Here is a 12515-nt window from a genome sequence, read left to right as displayed (position 1 = left end):
CTCTTGCAGACCAAATGACCTGCAACTTCAGGCACGTAGAGACAGAACACAGAACATTCCACTGTGGCCAGCACGGCTTTTCCACCACTGAAGAAAAAAATAAAATACTGTCATTATCTGGTGCCAATGCAGGCTGCACGCTGAAAAAGCACTTGAAAGACTTTTTTAAGTATTCTCAGAGTAGATTGATATCATAACCAGTCAAGCTGGATTTCTTTTGTATGACACGGTGTCCTTCTAGGTCGCCTTCTTGGGCGTGATCTTATGCATACAAAGCCTGAACGAGCGCGTGTTTTGACGACTGTCTGAAAACACACGGCGCTCCTGAATCACTGTAGCGGTTTCTGTGCAAGCGCTGACACAAATTGCCCAGGGGTAGAACAAATCCTGACCTGTTTTATAGAATCAAAGGGATCAAATTAAAATGTTCCCACTGAGTGAGCAGAGTACACAAATATGCCCCCACGGGCCAGCAGCACCTGTTACACTCTGCTCCCAGCGGCCCCCCCTGTTTCTCTGAACCATGTTTGGATCTACCACATCTCTATCACGTCCACAACCATCTGACCAGAGAGAGAAACTACCCTCTTTGTCCACAGATCAGCAGGGCAAGCAAGCTTCAAAACATCATGTTTGTTCTAACCTGAGGCGCAACTGTTAGCACGTCTCAACAGGTGTGTCCACTGTGTAGGACTTCATCACAGCATGGAGGCCAGTCATGGATGCCGTTAGAGTTTAGGCTAACGTTGGCACGGTGGAACAGTGGTAACATTGTCACCTCACAGCTAGAAGGTCCTTGGTTCAATTCCCGCCTGGGGCGCTGTGGGCGTGTCCTCCACCATGCCTTCAGTGCCTGCTGCCCTTCATCTCGAGGAAAGGGGCCTTTCTGTGTGGAGTTTGCATGCTCTCCCCGTGTTCACCTGGGGTATCCCTGGCTAACCCCAACCCTTTTATGGAGGGTATCCTCCAAAAAAAATAAATAAATAAACCCCCTCTAAAAACATGCAAGAAGATCACCACCTGACCAATGATGACGAAGAAGGAACTGGGTCCCCGGGCGCCGCTGTCAGCTGGCAGCCCGCTGCTCCTGGTCTGCCGCGGAGGAAGGACTTAGCAGGATGGGTTAAACGCGGAAGAAGAATTTCACCTAAACATGGCATGTGTGCATGTTGTGTAGTGTGTGACAAATAAAGGATGTCTTTCTTTCTTAATGTTAGCAGCTCTGTCATCAAGCTAAATGTCTTAAATGAGACTTTAAATAAAACTACTCTGTGCTTATTGTAGCTGATAACACGCATATACAGGACAGGTACTTCACCAGTGGTGTTCAGGGACTTCAAAGGAGCCTTGAGGGAGTCCTCATAGCCGCAAGAGTGACAGAAAAACACCACAAAGTCCTTGACTTATCAATACCAATACTGAGCTCTTTAACACAACAAGTTCTGCTCAGTCCTGCAACGTCATAGTCGTCATTTCAAAGGCAATGGAGAGGCTGTTCTTTCACAAAGGGCATTTAGCCAGAAGGTGTTGTGGTTAATTGAGGAAGTCTATCTCAGACTGCCGAGGCTTGACCTGCTCACCCCGAGTCACTTCGGGACAGACATAAACAATCCACACCCGAGCTTCATTAACCCTTTCAAAGAGGACAATGAAGCAAGCTCTCCAGGACAGCGCGCTGAAAGGCACTCGCATTTTTCTTAATCTTGCTCCTCCTTTTCCTTCTATATATAGCCATATCACCAAGGGCTCTGCGCAGAGCTCCATAGAATATGGAGGACGAGGAGGAAACAGAGAAAGATGATGAATATGAAAGGCACAAGAAAGGGGAGGAGAGGTCTACTTGAGTCATTCATTCATTCATTCATCCAGCTGCAGACTCTCTTCACACTCAAAAGTTTACAGAACAATGCGCTGTTCATGGGCAGAGGATTTACTGTCTGAGTGTACCTTCTGTAACAGGCCAAGCAGCCGAGCAGAGCTTATAAAACAAGAAAAGAGTGTTTTCACCGTGACTTCATGTGGACTGCATTATTGATGGGCTTAGCCTAATCCGCTGTGAATACATGTACAGCCACACCACGACACAATCCATGTTTGCCGGGGTGATACGCACACAGCGAGCTGCCGTGACGTGAACCTCTGAGTGGATATCCGCTCGTGTGCATATGTTCGCAAAGCCCGGGCTGGCCGAGACGGCGCTGGAGAAGCGCACAGAGGCTACGCTGAACGACATGGCAGCCCACTATAGCCATACCCTCGGGCGATGTGGCTCTTTCTCCAGCATGCTCATGTAAAGGCAATGACAGGTACGCTTCTGTCCAAGTACATCTGGGGGAGATGAAGGGAGAGGATGTCCTCCCACAGCTTGAGAGGGATGTGCTGCATGCAGAGCTCTCCAAACACTTTATTTTCAACTTGATCATAAATGGATTCAGTGGATGCAAAATGAAGTACAAGGTGATCCAAAACAATACTGGTCTAACTTAACTGTGTGTAACGTACTTATATGATTTATCTAGCAGTTGTTTTTCCAGGGAGGGCTAATCGGGCATCTAGTTTCACTTATGTTGACCCTTATTTCTTATATTTCACTTCCGTTTATCAATTTCCTCGGGTGTCTGTTAACAGCTTTAGTTATTTCTGAGTCGCTGTTTTCACATTAAGTTCAGCCTACTGTGCACAAAATGAAGAACAGAGGATGTAAAAACAGATATTAACTTTGGGAAAACAGCGCAACAATAATCTGAGATCTCTGTGTCCCTAATGAGTTCAACTAATAAGCTTTCACCACTTTGTGCTCCATGTTCAACATCCAGCTGTGTAAGGCTGCTCAGCTACTGTGGAAGCAAGGCTGCTCTTACTCCTTCGCGGTCAGATGCTGTCATGGATTTATTTCATTGTCCGTGATGATCTTACAATTAGAGCCGACATCAACCATCATCCTCCAAATGGTGTCATGTGTGGGAAGAAATCAGGGTTTCCAGCGCTGCCTCAGGCCAAGCACGCTCAAGGAAATAACAGCGCAGCTGCAGCTTGAAAAAATCTAAAAATGTCAATAACCAACAGCAAAGCTCGCATTTACCAATATCAACCTTTATCATGACTAACAAAGCGCCAATTTGGTACCCCACACCACTGCATTTAACCCCCGCCTCCTCTGTGGAGCAGCGATGTGGCCACAGAGTTGTGGTTGGAGCGGGAAGCCTGCAGTTATGAATGAGTGCAACCATTTAAATGAGCAGTGCAGCAGAGAGCGGGCATGAATATTCAGCCAGACGTACCCCAACCAGCAGGTTACGCAACATAAATACACACTCTGACCCCAAAATACTTCATAATTCACATGATATTACTGCATAATGTGGAACGCTGAACACGCCGCAGCTAATTTAACTAGACTCTTTCATTCACGTCACCTACGAGCTGCGACGCCTCTCAGCGCCGCTTCAGGACGGCGTTCTCAAAAAGGGCAAATCAGCAACACATAAGCGGCACACACATTATTTTCACCCCAGCAGGACCTCTAAACTCAGAATGACTGAGGCTGTCTCTCACCGTGCCTTATGGCTTTTCTTGCGACAGCATCAACCTACCAATGCTGCATTTTTTTTTTTTTGCATTTAGTGAAATCATTTTATCAAGAGGCTCAAAGAACGACAACACGCTAGCCTACCTAAAGTCTGCAGTCTGAGGAGCTTCCCTGACGACGAGCGCTCCGGTCAGCTAAGCGCGGTCCTGGTGGCTTCGTGGAGGCCTGGTCCTGCCCTCAGTGGCGCTAGCACGCGAGTGACTGTTATGTCACATTCACGCTCTGATGCTAACCTTCTCTGGCATGTGCATTAGCCCTTTCTTCTGTTTTCACAGAGAGCTCCTCTCCAGTAAAAGTGAAAAGAGGCTGCAAACTTCCTTGATCAATGACACACTCCTGTCCTTACGTTCACGATGAAAATTAAAGTTTCCCCCGAAGTAATGAGTGACACATTATGCATTCACGAGTCGGTCGCAGTCTTAGAGTCTACTGCATGAATAATGGCCACAACCTGCGGCTCTCCAGCTCGCCACAATTTAGTGACAGGGGTGACGGGGCGGCATTGATGCGGCCCCCTTCGGGGAGGTGCAGAATGTCTCAGTCAATCAAGCCGGGGTCACGCTGCTTTATGTGCACAAGCCCCTGCCCCGCACCGCCATCACTCCATCCTCCAAAATTACAGCCTGTTGTCCCGTAGTGAAGTGTGTTCGTCACTTGTCCGGACAATCTGAATCCTCTATTTTGGCCTCTGACTGTAGCAGAGAGTCAGTGTCAGTGTGGTAGATTGAGGTAATCATATAGTCTGATTCTCATGTGAGAGCGCACAAGACTGCAAGGTGGATTGGTTAAAGCATCTGCACATAAAAGGGCTTTTTTGGGGTTTTGTTGGTCTGAAACGCAAAGTGCACGCAGCACGGCATGCCCTGCAGGTCAAAGCGAGCTCAGAAGAAGAAATGAGTCGCACACTTTGTACTGACAAATGACACAGAAGATAGAAAACCAGTTCTGCTACAAAATGCAAAGGTTCTCAGAGCAGATACTGGCTAACTTTTCCTCCAAACACACTTTTAACTTTTACTGGGAAGTGCTAATTAAAAATAAAACAGCTTGTTACAAGCTTGGTGCCAATTCTTTTATTATAATTCTTTTTGTACAACACTACTATTGGATTTTCACACACAAACACCATCGCCTGGTGGTGTGTACTGCTTTTCAGGCTGAAATATACCTACTTACAAACAATAAATATGTACCAAATAAAGTGTTTTGGACTCACGCCGAACAATTTCAAACGTCCTAAAAGCTAAAGGTTCTACAGTATGATGGGAGCATGAAGCCTTGGAGACGGCTCTGTTCAAACTATCATTATATCTGTGCATTACACCATAAATAAATGTTTTACCCTTGACCCTTTGCTTTCCAGTGGTTCAGCAAAACAGTCATTCAAATCAATAACGGCAACCAGGACAGTTGAATGGTAACGTAAAGCCATGTTAATACACATTCTGGACACAACTGAGTCTATGCAACACGCATAGATGGATGTTTAATATCGGCCAGATCGAGTCTCTCTATGCGTCTCTTTGACACAGCTGGTTAGCAACAGCAGCCCTGAGCAAACATTTTCCACAGCGTGTTTTACACAGTCTGCTTAATTGATTGAAACTGGCCACTCATGTAAAATTAAGTCAAAAATCAATTTCAGTTCTAACACGAACAGCGTGGGGAACAACGGCGCGGCAGGACGACTTTGGAAAGTCGCAGTGAAACAGCGAGGTCACCTGCGGCCTCGTTATTTCGCGTGGCGCTCACGCAGGCCGCACGGCGCGCTGTATTTAACGTGCTGTTCAAGGCGAGGAGGCTTTGCAGAGCCTCTCGATCCCCCACACATCCACACACGTCACTGTCGCCTCAGAATTCACATAAAAGAACAATAACAAAGTGTGATCAAAGGAAAAGATTTTGTCATTTCTTTCTTTATTTATTCCCCGTCCTTCTTCGTTGCAGACACATCAGGGATCATGGCTGCTGGACGCGCCAGGCACAGTTTGACCACGTTACGTACAGCCCACGAAAACTATTAGGTGTTACTCATAAAGAATTTAATTCTAATTTAAGCTACGTCATCAGGACTGTGGGTGTGGTTTCATCGGATCTGACTGTGACTGAACAAGCCTGTGGCTCAGGAGGCAGAGCTGGTTTGTGGTTTGATCCCCGGCTCCTCCAGCCTGCACATCGAAGGGTCTTTGGGCAGGATAGTGAACCCAAAAATGCTCCTGATGGCTGTGTTATCGGTGTGTGTGTGAAATGTGTTCAGTAGACTTGAAAAGCATGACATAAATGCAGTCCATCGACCGTTCATTACACTACATGTTGTACGCACAGTGCATCTTTCAGAGCTTCATCATTGTTCAACTTGCTTACTGCATTCGCTTCCATTATTGCTTCCAGATTAGAGTTTTTTCGTCTCAAACTGGAGATCTGGTCACAAACTTTTCTGCCAATCGCACCGCCTGCTTCATCAGACTCAGATACGCAGCAGCAGCGACCAGTTTCACCACGATCGTGACTCATCTGTGGCTCCACAACAGACCCGACATATCTTCTCTGGGACCACTGCGAATATACTGTGGCGGGCACTATCATGCCTGTCATTGGCGCTAAAGGCATTTTTAATCTCTAAACTGATTTCGGTTTATCAGCAACCCCTTCCGTTTCCGAATGAACTTAATGCAGCTCCAACGACCAGAACTTTCCTCATTTTTGGTTAAAAAAAAAAAGCAAAAGGAGAGACAGGAAGGAGCGGAGACTGCTGAGTGCCACACAGGACTGACTGGTTGACGCAATGCCATGAAATTCTAGCTGCTCTTTACTTAAAATCAATAACTAAGCGAGAGAGAGAGAGAAAAACAGGGTGCCTGGTGTGTTTCAGGACACAGGATGGATAGCAGTGAGCCAGAAGTGGCCTGTAAGTGGCCACCGATAAGGAGGACGAGGGGAATCAAAAGAGAGCCTCTCTGTTAAGAAACGCATTGATAGGTCGTTTGCACATGACGTCGCGTCACTCTTTTGTTGTTCTGCGTCACTCAGATCGATCAAACGGAGAAACCAGGAGGAGATTTTATTGAGAACCAAAAGTTCATAAGGGTGAAAAATACAAGACATTGACTGAAAAACGCCAGAAAAAATGGCTTGTGAACTGTCTGAGGAGGAGCCGAGTCAGATAATGGTAGAAATGATGTAACATTGGTGGCACGGTGTGACAGTGGTAACACTGTCGCCTCACAGCTAGAAGGTCCCGGGTTCGATTCCCGCCTGGGGCTCTGTGGGCGTGTCCTCCACCATGCCTTCGGTTCCTGCTGCCCTTTATCTTGAGGAAAGGGGCCTTTCTGTGTGGAGTTTGCATGTTCTCCCCGTGTTCACCTGGGGTATCCTCCTTAAAAAAACATTAAAAACATGCAAGAAGATCACCACCTGACCGAATGGTGACAAAGGAACTGGGTCCCCGGGCGCCGCTGGCAGCTGGCAGCCCACCGCTCCTGGTCTGCTGTGGAGACCAGGATGGGTTAAAACAATTTCACCGAAGCATGGCATGTGCATGTTGTGTTGTGTGAATAATAAAGTATGTCTTAATCTTAAAAGCTACAAGCAACACGACAAACACTTGGTAAATGTGTGTTAACAGTTTCACATAAGGCAGGTGAACGGAAATAACGTACTCTGTCTTATTTTGCGACGTTCCACGTCTTTAGTGGCGTTTCCCCGGACCTTTGCCTGTGGTTAACCTAGCAAACAACCGTAACATAACATCTATTATATCTAAGCCGTTATATCTACAAAACTGTCAGTTCAGCTGAAAGATCGCTCCTCTTCATAACATCCAGCATGTGTTCTGGTTTTCTGTTTATCCCCTTGTCTCATAATTTCATCTAAACTAGCCCAGTAAGACCTTTTCGTCGTCTCGTCACTTCCTGCCCTCCATCTGGATTTAGCATCACGTGACTGCAAACAACCTATTTGACATAGTTAAAAAGTGCCGTTAGATGAAACAAGCGAGCATCCCTGCAAACAGCTTGCTTTCATCCACATCACTGTTTACTGAATTGTCTGTGACACCTTGTACAACCACTCTTTAGCTAAGGGACATCCAATGAACTCAACTTGGCCCTGCCGACCTTGCTATAAGACCAGACTGACATTTGTTTTCGCAGCACTAACACCGTGCTGCTGGGGAAAGCAAATATGCTCAGGAAGGCATCCGGACTGGAAGCAGCCAGAGCAATTTCCTTCCATCCAACCTATACACACACAAATATTTTGCTTGCAAACAATTACTGGCCAGTCTAGCAGGTGCTGCTCTCGCCAAAGGGACAATTTGTCCAAATCTGATGCTTGGCAGGTGTTCGTTTGCTCTGCAAACACGGGGAATGCCTGACAGTGTGACAATCATTAAAACATCAGCTGCTACAGACACTGAGAAGACAAACTGTCAAACAAGAGACGCTCTTCCTCTGCTGGTTGATCAGCAGTTTTGGAGGTCATGAGTCGTCCGTTGTGTGTTTTGTGAAGGTCAGACGCTGCTGAATTTCTCACAGTAACAACTGACATCAGCGGCCATCAGTCAAATCCTGAGGAAACGCAATGTCATTTTGTGCTGTCTTATCCCCATGATGTAGCAATGATGCATCCATCAGGGCTCAAACAGCAACGTCCTGAGGGAACGGACGGATCGATGGCAGAAGCTGCTGCGTCCACACGGGGCTGCGTGAAGGTGACTGCTACGATTGTTGCCGCCTCTAGTTAAGCATCATAGGAGCATGACAGGAAAGGAGGAATCCCCTTCCTCAGACAGCCGGCAACAATCTACGGACATGAGGAGCAGCTTCTCCTCCGCTGCTGCTGCTGCTGCTGCTGCTGCTGCGGCTGCATGAGTCGGCTAACACAGAGCCAAGAAGCATCTCGGCTGCATGCAGCTTTCCTGAGGTGGCACAATGCAGCAAGGCTGAGTGAACTTCCCTCAAATACACACACACACACAGAGTTCGGCATGGTACCCTCAGTGCCTGGCCTAAGCTGTTTTCTCCTCTTTAAACTTGTCACCTCAGCAAGCGGAGCAGTACCGCAGCAGTTTTATGAAAAACACAGGAAGGGCTGCTACAGCAGGCCTTCCAGCTTAGTTCTGATCAGTGTTTGTTAAGGGTGGCCCCCCAACAGTGTTTTGTTTTAGCTGACTACTGCGACTGGATTTCGCAAAACCTCAATTAATCCCTTTAACTCATCAAATCAGCAGAATTGCCTTCCCCACACAGTAGTAAGTAGATTCAATCATTCTGCATAATTTCTTTTAAAGGAAAGCCAAGTGTTTGTCAGCAAAGCGCTTCTCCTGCTTTGCTTTTCTGCAACATAATGCAACCGTGCTGCACTGTTTACATGGAAAATGTGAGTCTCTGCCGCTTGTTTAGGCCAAATCTCACACCCCACCATGAACTTGGACGAGAGGTCCCCTTTGGGAGTGGGGTATCTTCAAAAGGAAACAGCACTGGCACCAAAGCAAATGTTCATACCGTCACATTACACTCATTCATTATTTCAAACAGGCTTTCTTCGGGGCATTGGTGACACCAAAGAAACCGCACACACACGCACACACTCACACACACACACAACGGTGCATTACCACACAGCAGCACTTTTTTCCTGGCTTCTCTCCAGCTAATGTGACTCTAGTCCAGTTATTTAATAAGTAAAATGCTGGTTAGCTACAATAATCAGCATGAGGAGAAGCCTTCAACCAAGCACGTCTCAATCCTCCTCCAGGCTTTTCCAGGGACCCCCTCATGTAAAGTTTACCCCCCATTGCAGAGTTTAAGGCCGTACTAAACCTCATTTAATGTACTGGGGTTTTAGAATGAAGCTTCATTAAGAATTCAAATGCCAACATTATGAATGAAGACTCAACTATTCGGCACAACCCCACCAATTTATCAAGATTTGATATCTTCTGCTACGATGCACTGAATACATCTACTTCACTGCACATGCTGTACATTTCTTTCTGGAAGAATTAAGTTCTATTTCACCTCATAAATTGGGCTGACACTCAAAAACCTTCAGATGTTAAAGGTCCAGTGGTCTATTGGCAGAAATTTAACACAACATTCAGAAAATGGACAAACCAAACACCAACTCCAGAGAGGACCTTGCATGTTTTCTGCAGCCATCACAGGACAGAGTGAGACAACCTCACCACCAGACACCACTAAATCCTAGCGTTTCCCACAGGACTGGGTTGGTGTGGTGGTAGCTGATGGGGGGGATCAGCTGATTCTAACGTGAACTCGGCTTGCGATGAACTTATTTGAAGAGTTGGCATCTGAGATTGACAGCTTTCTGTTCAGGAACCCGGCGAGCCGTCTTCTCTGTGGGGAAGGGCCAACAGCAATCCTTCGTCTGGCGCTCGTTGGCGGTTTGATTCAGAGAGAACGGAGTGGAGGAGCTGTTCACAGACGGGTCATTGTCAATGTGTTAGTGAGGGAGAGAGCGGGGCAGGGACGGAGCTGAGCCAATCAATGCACTGCGCTAAGCTCCACAATGGAATAAGATTTCACCCATTTTAAATATTAACAAAAATAGAAAATCAATACGTGACGGTCGGTGTTGTTACTGTGGCGGGCTGCCACAAATAAATCAATGTATGGGAAACACTGCATACTGTCAGCTGAAGTTTAAAGGTGGAGGTGCATTCATGTTATTTCTTCAAAAAAAAAACATACTGAGGCCCTGAATTTCTTTAGTTTTGGTTTTTAGAAGACAGCGAATGTTCAGTGTTGAGCTCTGACAGAGATGCAAAGATGTGCTTGAATGTTTGGGATACTTTAGAAACCACTGAAATAAAAGTTTGTTCAACTGCAAACCTGTACATCACGGTCACAAAGGATCATTTATCATCCAGCATATTGTTATCAGATTACTGAGACTGAGAAATGCCTCAAACCCTCAGTTCAGACTACAGCTGTTACAAAGCGTCTGCTCGGTCCCCATCTGTCTAAACACTGGGTCCTATTTGGAGTGAACAACGTAATGCTTTGTTGGGCTGACAGATTAAGGAAGTCATGCACTCCTACAGTGGCTGAATGACTGATGGATTAGTGCCCTCCTACGGCCACTGGAGACATTCGCTTACAGATTATGGTTTCAAAGGAATTCACTTAAACTTTGCATCAAAAATGTGCCTTCAGAGCAAATCTGAAGCAGCACGGACTGATTATTACCTCAAAGATTCCTCCTTTTTTTTGGGAGAAAGGAAAGCAGTTTGGCAAAGGTTTATACTGTTGTATGATAATTATAACCCCGTGATTTCTAAAAATCCATCCAGCTTCACTCACACGCAGCAGGACGAGGGGCACTTCAACAAAACCTGGTGGTCGTCTGGAGTCGAAGATCCAAAGTGTTGGGGGAAAATATCAATAACACATCTGAGAAAGATGCACAAGCAGAATTGCATGGAAAAGTAACTCCGGCTGCTTTTCCCACATGCAATTGTCAGAGCTCTGTCAGGTTAAGGTGCAATGTGGGGAAAGGTATGCACCTTTACAGCACATTTCATCTCTGATTTTACTTTGGCTTTACGTTAAGCGCTTTAGGTTAAATAGCAGGGGAGCCAGATTGGCTGACGCTGACTTTAAAATGATAATCAAACAGCTGTTACACTCTCAGGCAGGATGTACAGCCTCGCGCAGGACAGCAGCCTGAAAAAGAGCACTTCTACATGCACTGCGCTGCACGGACATGCAGTCTACAGTGCTCAGTCTTTTTTCTCTCCAACCAGGCTGTTGAGATCGTATGTGCACAGATCTGAACGCGGCAACAGACGTGCAAAGCACTTCAATGTGCTGCAGCAGCTAGCATAGCGTTAACAGCACTGTATGTGTGAACTGTACATGATGCGGTCTCCCGGGTAGACCTTCACAGGCACCGCTGACAGGGGAAAGCAGAGGTAAGATGACAGCCATAAATCTCACTGTCTCCCTGCTGCACACACATACACACAACGTCATTTCACAACGCTTGCAGAGCTAAAAGTGCACATTTTGGTTGAGCAGCGATGTCGTTTTGACCGGTGAGTGTCCATGTCCGCGCTGCTCCGGAGGATTACCAGACTAATATTACATAAACAAACCGGAACCCAAATCATATTAGCAACCCCGTTTGTTTCATCCTCCGCAGCCCCAAAATAACACGCTAACAGCCTACTCACGGCTCCTGTTGTGAGGGAAAGTCAGGGTTTCCGGATACGTTGAGGTCTTCTCCGCCGCTTCAATTCAAAACACGAATGTCTGCTGTCCTCCGCGTCGTCGCTGGCGTTGGAGAAAAACGGACCCAGGCTGAGCGGTAGTACGGTCGCATGTACTGCAGTGTACACAGTCTGCTGTCGGCCGCTTTCTTCTTCTGGAAACGTTGTCTCGGTCGCTAAAGGAAAAGGCGCATTACCGCCACCGCGTGGTGTGGTGGAGTCAGTGCAGGTCGGATATTCTCCGGCCGTCAGCCACGACCAAGACATCAGTTACCCTCACTGAAATGAGGATTTTGTTTGTTTGTTTTTTGTTTTGGTGTTGTTGTTGTTGTTGTTGTTGTTGTACTTGTTGTTGTTTTAAATGACAGCAAAAAAGAATGTGGGATTTCGTTCCTACATAATAATGTACATATACATAGTTGTTTTTCTATTCTGTACCTTTTTGTGCAACTTTTGTTGCTTTTTGTAATACTTGCTGGATGTAATGGCATAATTTCTCCAGTGTATGATCAAAAAAGTCTTATCTTATCTTGTCTTATCTTATCTTATCTTATCTTATCTTATCTTATCTTATCTTATCTTATCTTATCTTATATGTGAGACCAGTTTCAGTGACTGTCAGCATGTTTTCATTGAAAACTTTTTTTTCTTTTCATGCTACACTTGATACTTTTACTCCACCACCTTTTTACT

General features: G+C 46.2%; 1 protein-coding gene across 1 annotated transcript in view; it reads right to left on the bottom strand.

Annotated features, from left to right (window-relative positions):
- adarb1b (adenosine deaminase RNA specific B1b) overlaps positions 1–11979 on the bottom strand; it is a 108256-nt gene extending 96277 nt beyond the window's left edge. Inside the window, exon 1 of the mRNA XM_070975463.1 lies at positions 11787–11979. The gene's annotated coding sequence lies outside the window, so the exon portion shown is untranslated. The remainder of the gene's footprint in view (positions 1–11786) is intronic.
- Positions 11980–12515: the final 536 nt, after the last annotated feature.

This window comes from Chaetodon trifascialis, chromosome 12, assembly GCF_039877785.1.
Source record: "Chaetodon trifascialis isolate fChaTrf1 chromosome 12, fChaTrf1.hap1, whole genome shotgun sequence".
Classification (NCBI taxonomy): domain Eukaryota; kingdom Metazoa; phylum Chordata; class Actinopteri; order Chaetodontiformes; family Chaetodontidae; genus Chaetodon; species Chaetodon trifascialis.
This window is presented reverse-complemented; position numbering and strand designations above follow the sequence as displayed.